This window comes from Gymnodraco acuticeps, unplaced genomic scaffold, assembly GCF_902827175.1.
Source record: "Gymnodraco acuticeps unplaced genomic scaffold, fGymAcu1.1, whole genome shotgun sequence".
In the NCBI taxonomy this organism is placed as follows: Eukaryota; Metazoa; Chordata; class Actinopteri; order Perciformes; family Bathydraconidae; genus Gymnodraco; species Gymnodraco acuticeps.
In genome coordinates, this window is record NW_022992214.1 from 47757 (window position 1) to 67808 (window position 20052).

General features: G+C 40.5%; 1 pseudogene; it reads left to right on the forward strand.

Moving 5' to 3' along the window:
* The first annotated feature begins 224 nt into the window (after positions 1-224).
* LOC117539616 lies at positions 225-8123 on the forward strand (annotated as a pseudogene).
* The last annotated feature ends 11929 nt before the right edge of the window (positions 8124-20052 follow it).

Below are 20052 nucleotides of genomic sequence, written 5' to 3' on the forward strand. Positions count from 1 at the left end.
TGTGCAACTATATTTAACTTTTTGTTTTACATTTTATTTAAATAAATGATTATGGGAAGTGCCCTTTTTCTCACTTGAGCACCCGCCCACCAAAGTGTCTGTGCACGTCCCTGGCTTTCAGTGAGTGGGTGCAGAGGCGTGTGTATCTTGAAAAACCTGCTTCTAAAAATGTGTAATGTGACAAGACAGTTTCATTGCTACATCTGAACAGATCAGTGACGACTGTTTGCCGTTGCCTGTTTTCGACCTTGTGGCTTATTATTGGCTCTTTAGTGTTGGGAGGCCTGTGAACGAGAAAGGTGAGGTACTTTTAAAAAACATATACTCAATATGCTTGTTTATCCAAGGCATACATAGGATGCTATAGGCTCTCTGTTTGAACTTTTCTATGCTTTTGCTTTTGGTCTACATCTCTGCACGCTACGAGGTAGGAGTTATGATTATCTCACGCTTCAATATGGTGTCATATATTTCAAAAAGCTTATCTTGATGGTTTTAGTATTGCTGAATATGTTGTCTGGCATCTTTGATTTTCTTCTCGGTTTACTGAACCTTTCACTCTTAGTTCAGAATTATTCTTTAGCTATTTGCCGACTGAACACCAATTATTCTTTAAAGCGATTTCACTGTTGTACAAAACATTTAGTTGTGGTGATGGTTGGGTTAAAGGTGATCATAAGCTGCTACATACTGTATGGTAGCTGCATTTCCATGATGTCTCGTGATGCAACGTGATGTGGCTTGTCAGACAGTGACTTCCTGGAGGGGATCTCAGTGTTTCCCACAGGATGTTAACCATGACTTTGACCCTCTACTGTAGTCCAGAGGCCCCTAAAGGAAAATGTATACATTTTAAATTGCATGACTGTAGTGCACTTCGAGAGCAGACTTATAAGTATGAATAACTGTGTACTCTTTTAATCAATTTCTGGTTAGTAATTGTATCTGCTATAAAATATGTAATCATGAACAGGTTGGTTGTATAGATGCATAAATCTCATATACTCTCTTAACTCTGCATGTTCACAGACATTTCCACACATATCTCTATTATCCTGTGCGTTGTATATACAGTAGGCCTACATAGTTCTTTATTCTTTAGTAATAATTTCGTTATCATACCTCCTTTTCTCATGTTTTCTTGTACATTATTTTTTTTTAATGTACAGAAGAACTTGTTTTAACTATGATAATAAACACTGAGGTTTAATACATGGTGATTACAATGACCCATTTCACTGAGTGTGTGCTCTTCATACCTTGACACACCTACAGCGTTGCTCCAGTTGTTGCATTTCCTTGCACTTATTTCCCTTCGCTCGGCAGCTGTCCTTTACTCCATGAGCCTTGCTTCAGCACCAGTCACATACTGAACTTCAGGCCACTCTCCGTCTCCATTTGTCTTGTCTTCTTTGTGAATTTCTTTTTTTCTCTGACAGATAGCCTTTATCATTAACCGTCTGCTTATGCAGGGAAACTGTTGGCAAAAGTTGTAGTTTTAAGCTTGTGAAATAAAATCCAATGCAATGCCTTGATCAGTAGTTTCTCTCTGATTTCTAGAACAACGCTTTTCAAAAACGTTAGCATTATTATATTCTTTCATAAGTCTTCTCAAAACTATCACTAACTCAATGATCTTTTTCTAAAAAAAATTCTCACCATTTTTCAAAGCTTCTCTGTCAACACTGACATTTAAAGTCAGAGAAGTAGGGAGATTTAGTGAGCGTAAAGGGGTTACTGCTAGTGTCACTTTAAAATGTGGCCTATTTAAATCTAAGGACTGCGGTCTGCTTGGAAGCAAAACGTGTGATAAAAACATTGGCTGTAAACATGACAAGTAATACAAATCCATCATTTCTTTCCTCAGATTCCTGTACCACCGGCAGTTGATGAACATGAGGCGCTCTACAGACATGTTCAACATAGTATAGGAGCAAACCAAACCAACAAAGAGACTGCCCAAATAATTTAAAGGACAACGTTTCTCTGGACTGGCAAAATGGCGAGTCTAATTTATTGGCTGTTTTCCGTTGCATTTGTTCTTGGTGCAGTTCAAATGGCCAGTGGTTACAGCTACAGCAACTGCATTGAAAAACCCTACTGGAAAGGAACCTTTAAATGTGTCAATCGGAAGGAGACGAAGATTACAAATATTACAAAAGACCTGCCGTCATCTACCATCAATCTCACCATCTCAATTAATCATCTGGGGGTCATTCCCGACAACAGCTTTGGTCATCTCCAAAAACTTGAGCAACTCCGACTAGATCATAATAACATAACGACCATCGGTCAATCTGCTTTCAAGAACCTGCTTCATCTCACGTCTCTGAACTTGTCCTTTAACCAAATATCAGAGCTTAACCATGCTGTGTTTAAGGACCTGCACAACCACACCTTTCTCTCGCTGACAAACAATACATTAAAGCGGCTCCCCGGAGGCATTTTCTCCACTCTTCTCAAACTGGAAACTTTAATCATGAGCCAAAACCATCTGAAAAACTTTTCAGAGGTCGCTGAGTCTGTGTCACATTTAGTAAATCTGACAAAAATAGATATTTGCTTCAACAATTTGACCTCTCTCAGCCACCCAAATGTGTCACTACCTAAATCCCTCACTACATTATATTTGTCTAGAAATAATCTGTCTACATTAGGATGTAATCAATCGTTTCTCGAGAACATCAAAGTGCTGGATTTGTCTTACAATCAGAGGCTGCCTACGATGGCTTTTGAAGGAGTGGATTTAAGGCGTGTAAGCTATCTGCGTTTGCGTTCAACAAGTGTCAAGGTCATGGAGTTTTTAAACATCAGCAATATCAATGCAGGTCACGTTGATTTCTCTGACATGGGCCTTGAAAATGACACAGAGTTATTATGCATATTGTTAAAGGAAAAAAATGGGGAATCGATACAAAATGTAAGCCTGGGTAGTAGGGCTGTGCATCTTCACTGGTCTCACGATTCGATTCGATTATCCTGTCAACGATTCGATTCAATTCGATATCCCGATGCATCACGATTCATACCAATGCGTTGCATCCTCAATTTTCTATATTACTGCACATGGCTTATTTTTCATCAATGCATACATGTAGTAAATACATATGAACTCTCTTTTTATTATTTAGAAAGTGCTTCAGAAATCAATAACATAAATGTCTTGACATTCATTTATAAACCAAATAAATGAATTGTATAGGTCTAGCCTCCCTATATCTGTGTGTGAAATTGTTCCATCCTCAAAAACAAAAAAATAATGCTTCTGCAGTCTAGCTGCAGCTTCTAGCAACGGTCTTCTGTTAAAAAAAGGACACTGAATGTCCTGAATGTGGCATCACACACAGGACTTGAGTCTGAACACAGCAGACAACAGGAGTATTTACAATAGCATATACAAACAAAAATACTGCATGTGGGTGCACACTTACATTCTCTGTCTTACTGTTGCATACATCCCATGAATGTATGAGATTAAATTAGCTTCATTATATCTCAGTGATTAAGTGAATAATAAAGTTTCTATCGGGTCACTATCAGCCTGTCACTCATTAAACCACAGAAAACCTGAATAATCCTAGGAAATTTTGGAAAGCCATAAAATTGATTTCCACTGGTGATATCCCAAATGAGCTACCTCCGTGCCTCACCACAGCATCTGGCATTATATCAGACAGGGCTACTATGCTAAATTGCTTTAATAAGCATTTTGTGTCTTGTGGCTCTCTGTTTGATTCTGTCACTGACTGTACTTCTGCTTCTGTGAACGCTCCAATCCTTGACTCTGAACAATGTGGTCTGGAAAACCCTTTCAGTTTTACTCCTTTAACTATTGGTATTGTTCATGAAGCATTATCCAAGTTAGATCCTAGGAAACCGGCTGGCCCGGACAACTTAGAACCTTTCTTTTTAAAGTTAGCTGCAGATTTTATTGCTCCACCTCTTACTTCTCTTTTTAACCTCTCCCTCAGCACAAATACAATTCCAAAAGTATGGAAGTCTGCTTATGTCTTGCCTTTACTGAAAGGAGGGGAGGCAACTATTTTAAATAACTTTAGGCCAATCTCCAAATTGTCAGTTCTGGCTAAGGTGCTCGAACGACTTGTGAGTGACCAAGTAAAGGAGTTTTTATGTATAAATGATATCCTGTCTAAACATCAGTCAGGATTCAGAAAGAGATACAGCACCATCACTGCGACAATGAAAGTGGTAAATTACATTACTAGTATTTTGGATAATAAGCAGAGTTGTGCAGCTCTGTTTATTGACCTTTCCAAAGCATTTGACACCGTTGATCATCGCATCTTAAAGCAGAGGCTACTCAGTATCGGCATATCCAGCCATGCAGTGGGTTGGTTTGTGAACTACCTCTCTGAAAGGTCCCAATGTGTTCACTTTGATGGGCTGTCTTCTGAGTGGTTAAACATTGCTAATGGTGTTCCTCAAGGTTCTGTTTTAGGTCCACTTTTATTCTCCATATATATCAACAGTTTAGGTGAAAATGTGGATGAAGCTACTTTACATTTTTATGCGGATGATACCGTGATGTACTGTGCAGGTCCCTCCATTAAGGAGGCTGGTGTTAAATTACAGGCTGTTTTTAACATTGTTCAGACTCAGCTTGCTGAACTTAAGCTTCTTTTAAATGTTGATAAAACCAAGGTAATGCTCTTTTCTAAAGCTAAAAAGATACCAGAGCCTGTTTTGGATATTGTTACTATGCAAGGACAAGTACTTGAAGTGGTTACCAGTTATAAATACCTAGGTATCTGGCTTGATGATTGTCTTACTTTTAAACTTCATGTCAATAACCTGCTTAAAAAGCTGAGGGTTAGACTAGGTTTCTTTTTCAGAAACAAGTCCTGTTTCTCGCTTGAGGCCAGGAAAAGGCTAGTCACTGTGACCTTTTTACCTGTGCTGGACTATGGTGATTTGATCTATATGAATGCACCTGCCCATTGCCTGGAAAAATTAGATGCCGCCTATCACAGTGCCCTGAGATTTGTTACTAACTGTAAAACACTTACTCATCACTGTACCCTGTATGCCAAGGCAGGTCTGCCTTCACTAACTGTACGGAGGCTCAGTCATTGGTACATGTTCATTTACAAAGCCATGTTGGGTAAACTACCTTTTTATATCTGCTCTCTGATCTCTCGACTAATTGAAAGTACATATTGCCTGAGATCTCATGATGTGGTTTTATTAAATGTGCCAAGTGCTAGGACTGTCTTAGGGAAGAAAGCTTTTAGTTGTGCAGCTCCACTAAATTGGAACAGTCTGCAAACATGTTTAAAACTGAGCACTTTGGTTCCCCTGCATCATTTTAAAACTCAGCTGGCTGACATGCTGTTTGATACTCATGGTACCTGTCACTGTAAATAGAGTTTGTAAACTGTACCCTGCACATTATGTTGTATGTCATCCTTATTGTTGTTCTGTTGTTTTTATGTTACATGTGTAACTAATGTCCTGCAGGTCACCCTTGAAAAAGAGATCTTTTGATCTCAAGGGGCTTTCACCTGGTTAAATAAAGGCTACATTTTCAGGGAGGGGGGCGGTGATCGCGGGAGCTTTTTTCCTCCTGCCTTCACAAACTTTACACGTATATCGTCTGAAAATTGCTAGAGGACATTCATACTTTGCAATCCAAGACTTAATTAAATCCACCAAAAACCTGACATGATTGTAATGCGATTATTTTTTTAAAACATAAATCCCTGTGCCGCAGCGACACGGAGTGATTCAGAGCCGGTCATTCTACTGTTGGTTCTGGACTGGTGTTCTTGTGTTGGTGGATAAAGCAGACTGCTCCATGTTTGGTGTTGCTGTGCCGCTGTCACGTCTGTTCCCTGATCTCTGCGTCACCGACCGATTTGATATTAAAGTGACAGAAAAAAAAACGTTATAGTAAAGCCGCGGCCGGAAAATCAGGAAGCAACGTTACTACGCTATAACCGATTATCTTCCGTCACTGCATCGAGACCGAATCGTCCACGTCCACATCGCAATGCATCGTAGAAACGATTATTTTCAACACCCCTACTGGGTAGTAACAAGATTGTGAATCTGACAAACAACATTCTTAACCAATGTCCTAACATCACACAGGCTTTGGATCTTTCCCACAATAAACTGAGAAACATAAGTTGTCTTAACTTTCTCGATAGACAGACAATGCTAAAGAGCGTCAATTTAGAACACAACCATCTCACCTTCCTGAAATCTTGTAAACCACCACAAATGGGTAATTTAACCAATACATAGCTATCGCTACAACCGCATCCTATCGGTCGGCTCTTATGCTTTCTATCGAACACCAAATATCACGGACACTACAGCTTAACATAAACACAATAGCTTATCTCGATCGTAAAGCTCTCATGGGGTTAAACAAGCTGGAGACACTCCGTCTGGATAATAACCTCTTAACTGATTTGTTCAGCGAGACCTTTGAAGATACTTTCAACCTGAAAATCCTCAACCTACGCAACAATCGTATCTCTGTAATTTTTAATAGGACATTCCACAGTTTAAAGAATCTTAACACACTGGACCTAGGAGGAAATAAGATCACTCATATCAAGCCATCTGGCCTTGATGGACTACAAAGTCTGTCCAAATTCTATCTCGATGGAAACAACCTCCAAACGATTGCAAATTCCCTCCATCGTGTATTTCAAGACACGCTAACTGTTTCTGGATTTACAGAGTAATACGTTTTGCTTCCTCGAGGACAACGACAGTTCACCATTTATGAACCTCAGCAAACTGAAGATCTGAAACTGGACGGGCAGCGACCGCATGGCCTCACAGTTTTACCCCCACATTTTTTCGATGGCCTCCACTCCCTAAAATCTCTGTATCTAACGAACAATAACATCTTTAATCTTCCTCCCGATGCCTTTGATAATCTGACAGGCTTAAGTTTCCTCACGTTAGATAACTGCTGTGTTGGGGTGACACAACTACAGCCAGGAATCTTTAAAAATCTAAGAAATTTGACCCGATTGACTATTGAAAATATGGGTATTCAGAACTTTACAAAAGTTGCACATACTGCAGCTCAACCGCAATGTAATGCAGAGTATTCGTTTGGACGCACTAGAAAGTTTACCGAAACTTCACTACCTCGACATACGGAATATTCCTCTAAACTGCACCTGTGAAAACAGCTTGCTGCAAAACTGGACAGTGCACAACCAAAATACCCAGGTGGTCTATCTCTACAATCTTCCGTGCCCAAACCAAGCAAAAAGCAGATTCCACAACTTTGACACCAAAGTTTGTTACATAGATTTGGAAGAGTACTTCTTCCTTAGCACAGCAGTTGTGATCTTCCTGTTCACAGTAGCTCCTTTACTTTATGTCAAACTGTACTGGAAAATGAAGTATGGCTGCTATGTGTTCATTTCTTGGTTTGGTGAGCAGTGGCGCAGACTCAGAGAGAAGGAGGAAAATTGCAAATATGACGCATTTATTTCCTATAACTCCTCTGATGAACAATGGGTCATGGACCAGTTAATTCCGAACCTGGAGGGCAATGGATCGTCTTTTAAACTTTGTCTACATCACAGGGACTTTGAGCTTGGCCGCAATATTGTGGACAACATTGTCTCTGCTGTATATAGCAGCCGCAAAACTATCTGTGTGGTGAGCAGGAATTTCCTCAAGAGTGAGTGGTGTTCTCTGGAAATCCAACTGGCCAGCTACCGCCTCTTCGATGAGCACCGGGACGTCCTCCTGCTTGTGTTTCTGGAGCAAATCTCAGAGAGGCAGGTGTCGTGCTATCACAGCATGAGGAAAGTCATGTTGAAAAAGACTTATCTGCAGTGGCCTAGCTCAGACTGCACTGACCCGACGCAGGCCCAAGCGCTGTTTTGGAATCAGCTAAGAAGGGCAATAAGATCCGGGAGCAGACAAGAAGCAGAGGAAATTAACAATGAAGTTCATGAAGAAGAGGAACCTGGAAATGTTGACACTCACACATCAGATGAAAAATATGACTTGCTTACTTGAAAATGTTCATGTGTGACTGTTGAGACAAACCTTTCATTAAAGAGCCTGTGACAGCCTCCCAACAGCTGTTGTGCAATGAAATATTGGGCTACTAGTAATCTCAAACCGTCAGCTTAAAAAAGAAGGTGCGATACCGTTCCGATAAATATCAATAATTTCGAACATCGCGGGGAAATTCCTTCGACTCATTTTGAAGTTTTGGGGGAAGCCGGAAGTGACGTCAATGCGGGAACGCTTCACTGTGCGGCGAGAGAGCCAAACACGGACAAAGTGTGTTGTCATGCGTAGAAATGGTGAATTACTGAGTTTAGGCACGTTAATAACGTTTTAATGAAGTTGACTACAGTATATTCATATTTGTCAGTGCTTTCATGTCAATTCGGCGAACATAAACAAAAATGATCGTGGTGAAGATGATGATTAAATTAGGATTACAAATCGGTAGTGAGAGCTGCTGAATTTCCTCCCGTACTGATATAAAAACAAATCAATTATTTTTGTAGTTGTAAACTCAAGTGGATTAAACTACATTTATTAGTGCTTTCATGTCAATTCGGCGAACATATGATACATCAGGGGTGGGGAACCTCCGGCCCCGGGCCGTATACGGCCCGCGAGACCATTTGGTGTGGCCCTCGAGGTAATTTATAAACACACGCAAAAAAAAAATTAAAGAAATCTAGACCGCAAAATAATTAAACAAGTGAGTGCCTGTTTTTCCTGGCCAAGGTCAGGGTCCTTGAACACAAACACAAGCCTAACGTGTCATCACGTGGTATATGTCTCGTCTGACAGGGGTGTAGTTCTGACGGAGAGCACCAGAACGCCGCTCCGCTCCGGCACTTCCAAAAATTGCAGTACCCATAAGGAGCCGTACACATGCTGCAGTTTTTGCGTGGCTGTGTCTTAGTTGTAAACCCAGTTAGGCCGCAAGGTGAACCTCGAAAAGTCCTTTAGAAAAGAAATCCCGCTCCCACAGAAGTGGAACTACATAATCTTTAGTTCATAAAAAAGAACGAGTCATGCTTATCCACTAAAGAAAAGTTCGTCGCTAAAATTCCTGTCAATTCTTCTAGGCACGTAATTATTGGCTGAACTAGTCCCTTCAAAGCGTAATAATATCTTGGTCAAAAGTAGTGCCACGGTTTGTCACGTGATCGTGCTACACCAATTGGGTAGCTGCATATTGTCAACAGAAGTGAAAGATGGCCGCCTACATGGTTACGCTAAACCAGACCAAATGGATTCTAAACAGTGCTGTATGCTTGTTTTATGTCATGTTTTGTCATATGTCTTAATACATCACTAAGTCCGAGGTATTTGCGTTATATACGCGGTATTTGTGAGAGGTTTTACTCTCTGGGAACAGAGTTAACCATCGAATCACATTGGCTAGCAGCGTTTATCAGCCAACTCCGCTACAACAACATTCCTGGACTACCATGTTCGCATCGCTAGGTTCATTGGCTGAGCTCGTGGATTATTCCATTAGACCAGTGGTTCTCAAACTTTTTCTGTCAGGCCCCCCCCTTTGGAGAAAAAAAGTCGGGCCCCCCCCAACACAAATAGTCAGGCTCAGTGGCGGCGCCAGAGATTTATTTTGGGGGTTCTGTGGGGTAGCTTGACGTTTCATAGAGGGTGCTCAAACATTAGGGTTTCCCATTAATGTACCGGTCGCTACAGCGGAATGTTCTACTGCAACAATCCACACGCATATACACAGTGTACCCGCGACTGTTACAATGAAGGCACGATAATCAGCTCACGGCTTATAGGTGTAAACAGGGGTAAAGTGCTATTTTTATAGGTGGTGTGTGGACCTCACATAGGGGGGTCCGGGGGCAAGCTCCCCCGGGAAGATATTTTTTTCAATCTTGAAGTTAAAAGCATCAATCTGGTGCACTTTGAGAGCAAAATGAAGAGATCTATGGATACATCTCTCAACACCCAGATGAAACAGAACTGTGAACAGATTTACTTTTTCTTTATGGATATTTTACAAATCACTCCCCTTTTAAACTTTATTGTTGTTTTAGTGTCATATAGTATTTCATACCTGTTTTTCATTTATTCTCTTATTTTTTAAAAACAATAATGATCATATAAACGTGTGCCTCGGAAATAATTGTTTACATTAATGGTGACCAAACGTTGAGATCCACTGAGAGAGTCCTTTAGCTCACTGAGTCTCTCAGTCTGACAGGAGAGGACTCTCCTCCACTTTGTTGTTGAAAAGACTCCTTATATCCGTTAGCATAGCTCGCTAGCACCAGAAGCTAACAACAACGATCTCCGGTACCGGTGCGCTCTCTCTCTCGCGCACACAAAATGGCTCGTTCCACACACACACAGAGCCAAGCTTTAATGAAACACAGAGACCCAGACGTAATAGTACGTATGCATCATATTATCTTCGAATCAATAATTTTTCAAATTATGATTTTTTTTTAAATCTTTTCTTTTTGTTATAACAATTTTTCCTCCTGGTCTCTCGAGCCCCCCCTGGCATGCTCTCTGCGCGCCCCCAGGGGGGGCGCGCCCCCCCACTTTGAGAACCACTGCATTAGACTGAGGACTTTTTGTCTGTCTGTCTGTTGTATTGTTACCTGTACACGTTTAAATGCACTCTTACAATAAACATGACTTGATTTCATACATAGCTGCGTCCAAGAAGGTTAACTTGTTACGTTAAGTAATATAGATCAATAAAATGCAGTACTTATACCAATGGACCATTGATTCATTTATTTACTCATTCATCATATAATAATTTGATGAATTGCATTATTATTATTATTATTATAGATATATATAGATTATTATTATATATATATAGATTATTATTATAGATATATATAGATTATTATTATAGATATATATATATTATTATTATAGATATATATATTATTATTATTATAGATATATATAATATATATATATATTATATATTATTATTATTATTATTATTGTAATATGATAATATTGTATTTGTAACTTCAAAATCAATGCCACCGTTGTAAGCTTGTCCTGTACGTATTCCATCTTGTATTGGTAAAATAATCAACCTTTTCGTGCTTCACAGACGTAATATGCATGTAACAATGTTTGTGTGTTGATAATTTTGACTTTGAGACTTTCTGGTGCGTTTTCCTCGTCCCCGCTACTCGATGAAACCATGGCGGTCGCCATTTTTTCCAAATCTGTTTGTTGATACCGGTATATGCAGCTACCCAATTGGTGTAGCACGATCACGTGACGGACCGTGGCACTACTTTTGACCAAGATATTATTACGCCTTGAAGGGACTAGTTCAGCCAATAATTACGTGCCTAGAAGAATTGACAGGAATTTTAGCGACAAACTTTTTTTTTGGTGGATAAGCATGACTCGTTCTTTTTTATGAACTAAAGATTGTGTAGTTCCACTTCTGTGGAGCGGGATGAAACGATAACAGGGTTCACCTTATGGCCTATGGGTGTTGAGAGATGTTTCCATAGATCTCCTAATTTTGCTCTCAAAGTGCACCAGATTGATGCTTTCAACTTCAACATTTAAAAAAACAAATCTTCCCGGGGGAGCATGCCATGCCAAATCTGACTCTGAAAGAGTCAGATTTACAAATTTACAAAATTCTGATCAACACATTTTACAGTTCTAAGATTTTTCATATATATATTTAGTTTTATACAGTATCCTAGTATTGGTCTGACTTTTGTGGGATGTTTGGAATGTAGTTTATATATAACAAAGGCTTTCTTGATCCAGATAAAGTGTTACATCTGTATGAAAAAACTAGCAGTTGCCTCCTGCACCTCTCCTTCTACACTACAAGTGGATGGTAACCATACACTTATGTATTGTATCTGTGGGTGGTTGTTTTGTTGGTGCAAAAGCTACATGTATTGTACTGTAAGTGCATTTCTTATGAGAAATTCCTACAGTAATAATTATGTTTGCTTTCTTTGCTCTTACACAAAATTGTTTCCGTGTATCTTGGGCTACAGAAAACGACATTACAATAGAAAAGCAGTCTTGTGGTTCTGTTAGCCATCCTCTGACAGCAAGGTTATTTTTCAATTACTTTAACAGCCGGTGTAAATCCATTTCAACATGAAAGATGGTCATCTGTTTAGACACAAATCACTGACACTGCACTTTGCTCTGTGTGATGTGTCTGACAGCTGTCTGAAGGAAGTACGTTTTAGCAATCAGTATCCAAAACCACCTCAGAAGATGTTGTAATTTACCACTTTACAAAAACTACTGCCGCCCCATTCAGAATGGATCTCCACCACATGCTGCGGAGCGAAGAGCTGCCCATCTGATGCAATGGTTTCCTCACTGAGCAAACAGATAGACATAAAACACATGCTCAAACATAGCTTTTATTTAACCTCAATCCACTTAAAACATCACAGACACTAAAAACCATTTCATAGTCTGCCCTACACATTATACATTTGACTTTCAAAAGCTGATATGGAAAGTAAACACATCCAAACTGTAGAGTGCCTTTGCCTCGGATAATACCTCACCAGCCATGAACCTCACCGCACGTCACTGCTTACCAACACACTTGGTCTTTTTAAACGATTACGCCATTTCAATCTTTTGTCACCAACTTTGCAGATCTATTTTTTCTCTCCTGTGTGGACTCTCATGTGTCTCTTTAAATGTCCACTCTGGGAAAAAGCTTTCTTACACACTGAGCAGGTGAATGGTTTCCCTCCTGTGTGGACTCTCATGTGTATCTTTAAATTTCCACTCTGTGAAAAAGCTTTCTTACACACTGAGCAGGTGAATGGTTTCTCTCCTGTGTGGACTCTCATGTGTATCTTTACATTTCCACTCTGTGAAAAAGCTTTCTTACACACTGAGCAGGTTAATGGTTTCTCTCCTGTGTGGACTCTCATGTGTATCTTTAAATTTCCACGCTGTGACAAAGCTTTCTTACACACTGAGCAGCTGAATGGTTTCTTTTCAGCACTACGTGGATCACTGACAGATTCATGTCTATTTTTCAGTGAGTTTGAGCCTGATGCAGGTTCTCTGGTCTCTTTCCAATCAGCACTGTCTTCAGTGTCAGGTTCAGAAGAGTCTTCAGTGTCAGGTTCAGAAGAGTCTTCAGTGTCAGGTTCAGAAGAGTCTTCAGTGTCAGGTTCAGAAGAGTCTTCAATGTCAGAATCAGAAGAGTCTTCAGTGTCAGATTCAGAAGAGTCTTCAGTGTGGTCCTCAGTATTTGGTTGTAAACTGCTCTCTGGATCTGAGTTCCTGGCTGGTTCTGGTCCTCGACAGTCATCTCCATCAGCTTCTGTTTCCATGTGTTCAGTTTGTCTTTGATGAGGCTGAGAGGACTGAGGTTTCTCTTCATCATCTTCACTCTTCACAGGGTCAGGAGTGAAAGTGGACTTGGTGATATCAGCCTCCTCCAGCTCCTGAAGCTGCTCTCCCTCCTGTTCCCGCTTAATGTGTGGGGGGGGCTCTGGGTCCTCCTGGTCCAGACTGGTGCTCCACTCCTGCTGGTCAGGGAGAAGCTCTTCTTTAACCACCACCAGCTGCTGGACGTCTGCAGGAAACAGGAAACACAGTCAGAAGAAACAGTTAAGTGTTAGCATTTAAAAACCTCATCACCATTACAATGGGAGACATTTTGCAGCCCTAATGAATGCCTTTGTTTTTATATTTTCACATTATCTTTCTTAGTCCCACCTATTGTGTATTTCTGTTGGCTCAAGTCACCTCATGTAGCCCAGCCCCTTTCCACTTCCAGTTCAAAATGTAAAAGGGTTTTTTCTTCTGGCGTAGCACTAGCCGCAATGTAAACAATGAATTGTATTTGGGATCGTTCACAGATACACTACGCCTACAGTATAGAATGAAAATACTGTTACAAATAAAAATCCTGCATTCAAACCTTATTTAAGTAAAAGTATGCAAGTATTAACAGAACATTTGACGGCACCTTCTTATGTAACAGTAATGATGGTGCAGTAAAACGTTCCCTGTCAGTGTTTAATTTATGTTGTTTCATGATTATTTTGTATGTTGCATTTTACTGCTGGACATGTTCAAAGTTGCGCTTGTATAAATGATTATGGATGAGGGAACCTGCTAAATGTTCAAATATGTGTATTTTTTATATACAGTACCAGTCAAAAGTTTGGACACCTTCTCATTCAATGTTTTTTGTTTATTTTAATTTGTTTCTACTTTGCAGATTAACACTGAAGACATCAAAACTATGAAAGAACACATATGGAATTATCTAGTTAACAAAAAAGTGTTAAAAAATCAAGAATATGATTTTTGTTTTAGATTCTTCAAAGTAGCCCCTTTTGCCTTGATGACAGCTTTGCTCACTCTTGGCTTCTCTCAGTCAGCTTCATGAGGTCGTCACCTGGAATGGTTTTCTATTAACAGGTGTGCCTTGTCAAGAGTCAATGTGTAATATGACTTGCCTTCTGAATGTGTTTGAGACCATCAGTTGTGTTGTGCAGAGGTAGAGATAGTGCACAGTGGAAAGCCCTATTTGACTGCTGTTGTAATTAGAGATCGACCGATATGGCTTTTTCAAGGCCGATACCGATTATTAGTATTCAAGGAGACCGATAACCGATATTTGGAACCGATATACATTTGCATTTGTAAAATCAGAAAATCTTGGTGTCAAAATGTAGAATAACACAAACTCCAACACAACTTCTTTGAAATGCATTTAAGCATATATTATGTTTAATGAACTTTTAAACATCTTACAACTGGTTTCCTCTCTGTGCCCTTTTCTTTAGTGCAGCCATCTGCTATGAGTTAGAGAGGGACAAGAAGTGGGGCTGCAGGCTGACATGCTTAACTAACAATAATGCTTAATTTATTATATCAAACCAATGCCTGTCTATCTAGCATAAAATCCCAATAAATTGCTAGCAACTGCAAAACACTAGTGCTAGCTAATGTTTTGCAAACTATTAAAAGTGAGGCTATTACAGTAGACCTAACGTTAGACTAGTCGCCTCACTTCTAATATTTTGCTAAACATTTGCTAAATACATGTTGGCTAGCTAATGAGCTTCACATATCAACCTGAAAAACTGCGAGGATCCACTCGCAGCCCCCCTCCGCACCGCAGTTACTCCGCTGCGAGACGCTGCACGCACCCCCAACTCTGACTGGCTTCCCGCGTCCCTGTGTAACTGGGAAGCTGATAGAATTGGATCAATAGATCGTGCTGTTTTTGCAACTTCAGCATAGGGGATTGGGATGTTTATTGAACTTCGGCTTTCAACTGATTTACCTTCGAAACACATGTATGGCTCTGCCGCTCAGCGCTGCTGCTTGCCTCTGTCTGTGTTCTTCGCACCTGCCTGTAATCTGAGAAGGTCCCGCCTCTATGGCTGGCTCCCGCCCGGAAAATCTTCAGTGTTGATTGACACTTCAGTAATAGCCTATCAGGTAGCGCTGTGGGCGGGACATTGCTCGTGTACAGAGAGTGGTGACTGCAGCCAGAGAAACGGCCGCATCAGAGCCAAAGTGTTATCGGCAATTTTATTAAAAAAAGGCCAATACCGATAATCGGTCAAATGCGGAATATCGGCCCCGATAATCGGCCAGGCCGATAATTGTTGTAGTTGTAATCCATATTATAGCAAGAACGACTCAACTCAGTAAAGAGAAGCGACCGTCCATCATCACTTTAAGAAATGAAGGCCAGTCGATCCGGAAAATGTCAAGAACTTTGAATGTATCCTCAAGTGCAGTCGCAAAAACCATGGAACGCTATGATGAGACTGGCTCTCACGAGGACCCCCCCCAGGAAAGGAAGAGCAAGAGTTACCTCTGCTCAGAGGATAAACACATCAGAGTTACCAGCCTCAGAAACCGCAAATCAAAGCACCTCAGATTAGAGCCCACATAAATGATCACAGAGCTCAAGTAGCAGACAATCTCAACATCCACTGTTCAGAGGAGACTGCGTGAATCAGGCCTTCAAGGTCCAATTGCTGCAAAGATCCACTACTGAGGATGAACAACAAGAAGAAGAGAATTGTTTGGGCCAAGAAACACAAGGATTGGACATTAGACAGTGGAAATCTGTACTTTGGTCTGATGGGTCCAAATGAGATTTTTGGTTCCAACCTCCGTGTCTTTGTGAGACGCAGAGAAGGTGAGCGGATGGTTTCTGCATGAGTGGTTCCCACCGTGAAGCATGGAGGAGGGGGTGAGATAGTGATGGTGGTGGGGGGGGGGGGGGGGGGTTACTGGTGTTACAGTTGGTGATTTATTCAGAGTTCAAGGCACCCTTAACCAGCATGGTTTACCACAGCATTCTGCAGTAGCCAGCAAAATATAAATAATATTCTGGATTTGTTAAAACTTTTTTGTTAACTAGATAATTCTAGTTAAAGGTGGGGTAGTTAAGTTTGAGAAACCGGCTCGAGATACACAGGCAAGAAGGATAATAACGATGGCAGGGCATCTTGTTTACATGTTTAACAATGAAAGGGCATTAAGAAGAGAAAGAGTCGCCCGTGATCGAACAAACCCCACTGGACATCTATTCAGACAGTGAACTGATAGAGAGGTTTCGTTTCGGCAGACAAGCCCTTTGTGATTGAATCGAGGAGATCTCCCCTCAACTCCAGCACGGATCAGACCGAAACGCTGCGCTCTCCCCAACCTTGCAGGTGCTGATTGCGCTCAGATTCTACGTGAATGGGGCCTTTCAAAATACTGTGGGAGACATGATTAATGTTCATCGCACAACTGCATGTCGGGCTATAAGACAAGTTTCATTGGCCCTCCAGCACCGCCTTAGGAACTATATGCACCTACCCACACAAGAAGAAGCAGCGAAATCCAGGCAAGATCTTTTGTTAAAATCAGGTATACCTGGTATTATCGGATGCATCGACGGTACTCATGTTCGCATTCAGGCCCCCTCTGAACATGAGTATTTGTATGTTAATAGAAAGGGTTACCATTCGATAAATAGTTCAAATTGTGTGCAACTCGGACATGGGCATTGTCGACCTCGTTGCAAGATGGCCTGGGTCGACCCATGATGCTCGCATCCTGAGATAGAGCGCACTTCAACTGGAATTTGAGGCAGGGAGAGTGAATGGTCTTCTTCTCGGAGACAGTGGATACCCTCTGAAGCGCTGGCTAATGACACCTGTCATCGCAGAGAGAACTGCACAAGAGCGCCGCTATAACGACAAGCATACACAAACGAGGAACATTGTAGAGCGCTGCATTGGAGTGCTCAAACGTAGGTTAGTAAGTCATTTTTATAATATATAAAAGGCCAGCCTTTTAATGTAGATATAGGCTAAATTGTTTTTTGCTTTTTTTTTGTAGGTTTCACTGCCTCCACAGTGAAATGCGAATGCACCCTGAGCGCGTCTGCGTGATCATTGCTGCCACTGCGGTGCTGCACAACATCTGCGTGAAAAAGAGAATCCCCCTTCAAGGAGAATTGGCAGCTGGAGGCGGATGAGAACCCTGTGGCTCCTGCTGGAGGCTCCTGTGTTCTTTTCCCCATAATGACCAAGTTGCTGCACATTATCCCGCTTATTACATGGCCACATTCTCAACAAAGTAACGTTATGAATCCCAATATTAATTGAAATGCTTTTATGGATTTAGAAAATTATTTTATTGATTTAAAAAATAGTTGTATTGATTTAAATTGACATGCATCCGCTAAGAAAAATAGTCCGTTGTTACCGTTTGAACTAACGTAGCAACGGCAGGAAATGCTTCGATAGTGTTTTTGAGGAGCTTTTTGATTACAGATTTGAAAACATCGTTGCTTGCTTTAAAAGTAGCACAATTCATGATGTCAAACCTTGGAAAGTATCTAGATATCCCTGCCCTAATGCCAAAGGAACTGCCAACTGAATATGTGTCGCCGTTTGATGTCTATGTCTGGACCGCTAAGTAAAAAGGAGGGTTTCTGCCCGTTACTTCTCCGCTGTTTTCTTGTCCCTCTTGTCTTTTTCTTTTCTTCACTGGGGACTCATCAGCCACTAACCATTCCTCCAAATTACTGTGCTCTCCAAATATATTAAAATTAATGTTAAAATCCTCCATGTTGCTATCACACGACAGCGGAAAACTAAAGACAATCAGACAGTTTGCTTGCTTTTCAAACTGTTACATTTGAAAAACAGTTAGAGCGTCTCTTGAAAGTGTTATTAATGTGATAATAAAGTGCTACTGAAGAGTGTAAAGTGTTAATTAAGGGTAAAGGGAACAGACCTGCTCTGTGTATCCGAAGCTGAGGCTGTAAAACAGCGTCCAGTAGTTTTTGGAGTCTCTTGTTCTCCTCTTTGGAAAGAAACAGCTCCTCCTCGAGCTCTGCTATCGTTTGTTCAAACAGAGCAAATATCTCTTCATTAGCAGCAGTGAGTTGCTGCTTCTTCAACGACAGCAGCATTTGGACTTTACTCATGTTTCCTAGATCACCTTTTCCTGCAGACTCCGTTAAACACACCGTTTCTCTCTGCATCAAACTCTCAATCTGACTACTTGTATTCTAGCTCCTGTAGTCCGAGGTAGTGATGGCAGTTTGACACTGAAGCTTCGAACGTATGGAGCTATTTCAGGGTCATAAGTTTTCATCATTCAAAAAAATACAATTTATTTGAAAGTCCAAGTTTTCATCCTGAACTTTGAAAAATACAATGTTGTATTCAAAACAAAAAAAAGTATTTAAAATATTTTTTCAGGTTGAATATTATTTTGATTCAGTTCAGCAATTTTTTTGAATAAAATATGTATTTTCATATTTCACTTTTATACATATTTTGATATTTGAATATTTGTTTTTTTCAGTTTCAGATTTTATTTTTTCAGTTTCAAATTATTTTTTTTCGCTTTCAAATTATTTTTTTTCACTTTCAGATCTTTTTTTTTCGCTTTCAGACTTTTGACCCTGATATTGCTTCGGGGGGCGGGGCTTACCAAAGAGTAGTTTGGTACCCTGAGTGACAGCCCTCTCTCTGTCATGATGCCTTCACGGATGTTAGGTAGCGCAAGAAATACAACTACACACTTTCTATACACGATACTCCCATGATTGGTGGTAAACAAAACTGATACCAGCGTCAAAGTTCCGTTAAGCGAGCTGTTGAGCATCGTAGTTGGCAAAAATTGCGGTATAAGAGCAATAAACTGTGCTAGAATGTGAAATTACGTATCCGCAATGAAGCGTTGTCCTTCCCCACTTCCACGTAGCTCCTTGAACGCAGCATAGTATTGGCTTGGCTTTTGTGATGGCGTCAGGTCCACCTGCTGGCTCCATGGCTGGCACCAGCGCACAGGTAAGAAATATTAACTTTGTTCCATTCATGGTCTTAGATGTTATCCAAGAGCATGATTATAATATTATAGCGACATACATAAAAGGAAGGCAGGCCTTTTGAGGTGGGGAATGAATGTGGCAACGCGGGAAACTAACCATGGCATTGAGGCTACTCATGTAGGCTATGCTATTAGCTATAGTCAGTAGGGCTGTGCAATTAATCGTATTTTAATCGCGATTACGATTTTGGCTTGCAACGATTACGAAAACAACGTAATAGAAATAAAACGATTATTATTTTTATTTAAAAAAAAAAAAATGTAATTATTATTTAATTTTGTTATTGTTTTTTCAGTTGAATTATACTTACAGTTCAGGTTAATCAACTTTTAAAACATACGGTTAACTTTTTTATTTCAATAAATGGATGTTTTCAAAGTAAATGGATAATCGTTTTTAATAATCGTGATATCAATTATTGACCAAAATAATCGTGATAATGATTTTTGCCATAATCGCCCAGCCCTAATAGTCAGTGCAAGTGAATTTCTCTTATGTTGATAGAGTCCAGCTCACGTGTTTCTCAATCTGTCTTTGCCAGAGTGGCGACCGTAATTCATCTGTGGCTGCAGCAGCACACACTTTAATAACCGTGCTCACACAGCATCTAAGCCAGGGACAGCCGGAAGGAAGGAAGGAAGGAGGACCAGACACTGCCTGGTCCTTATGTA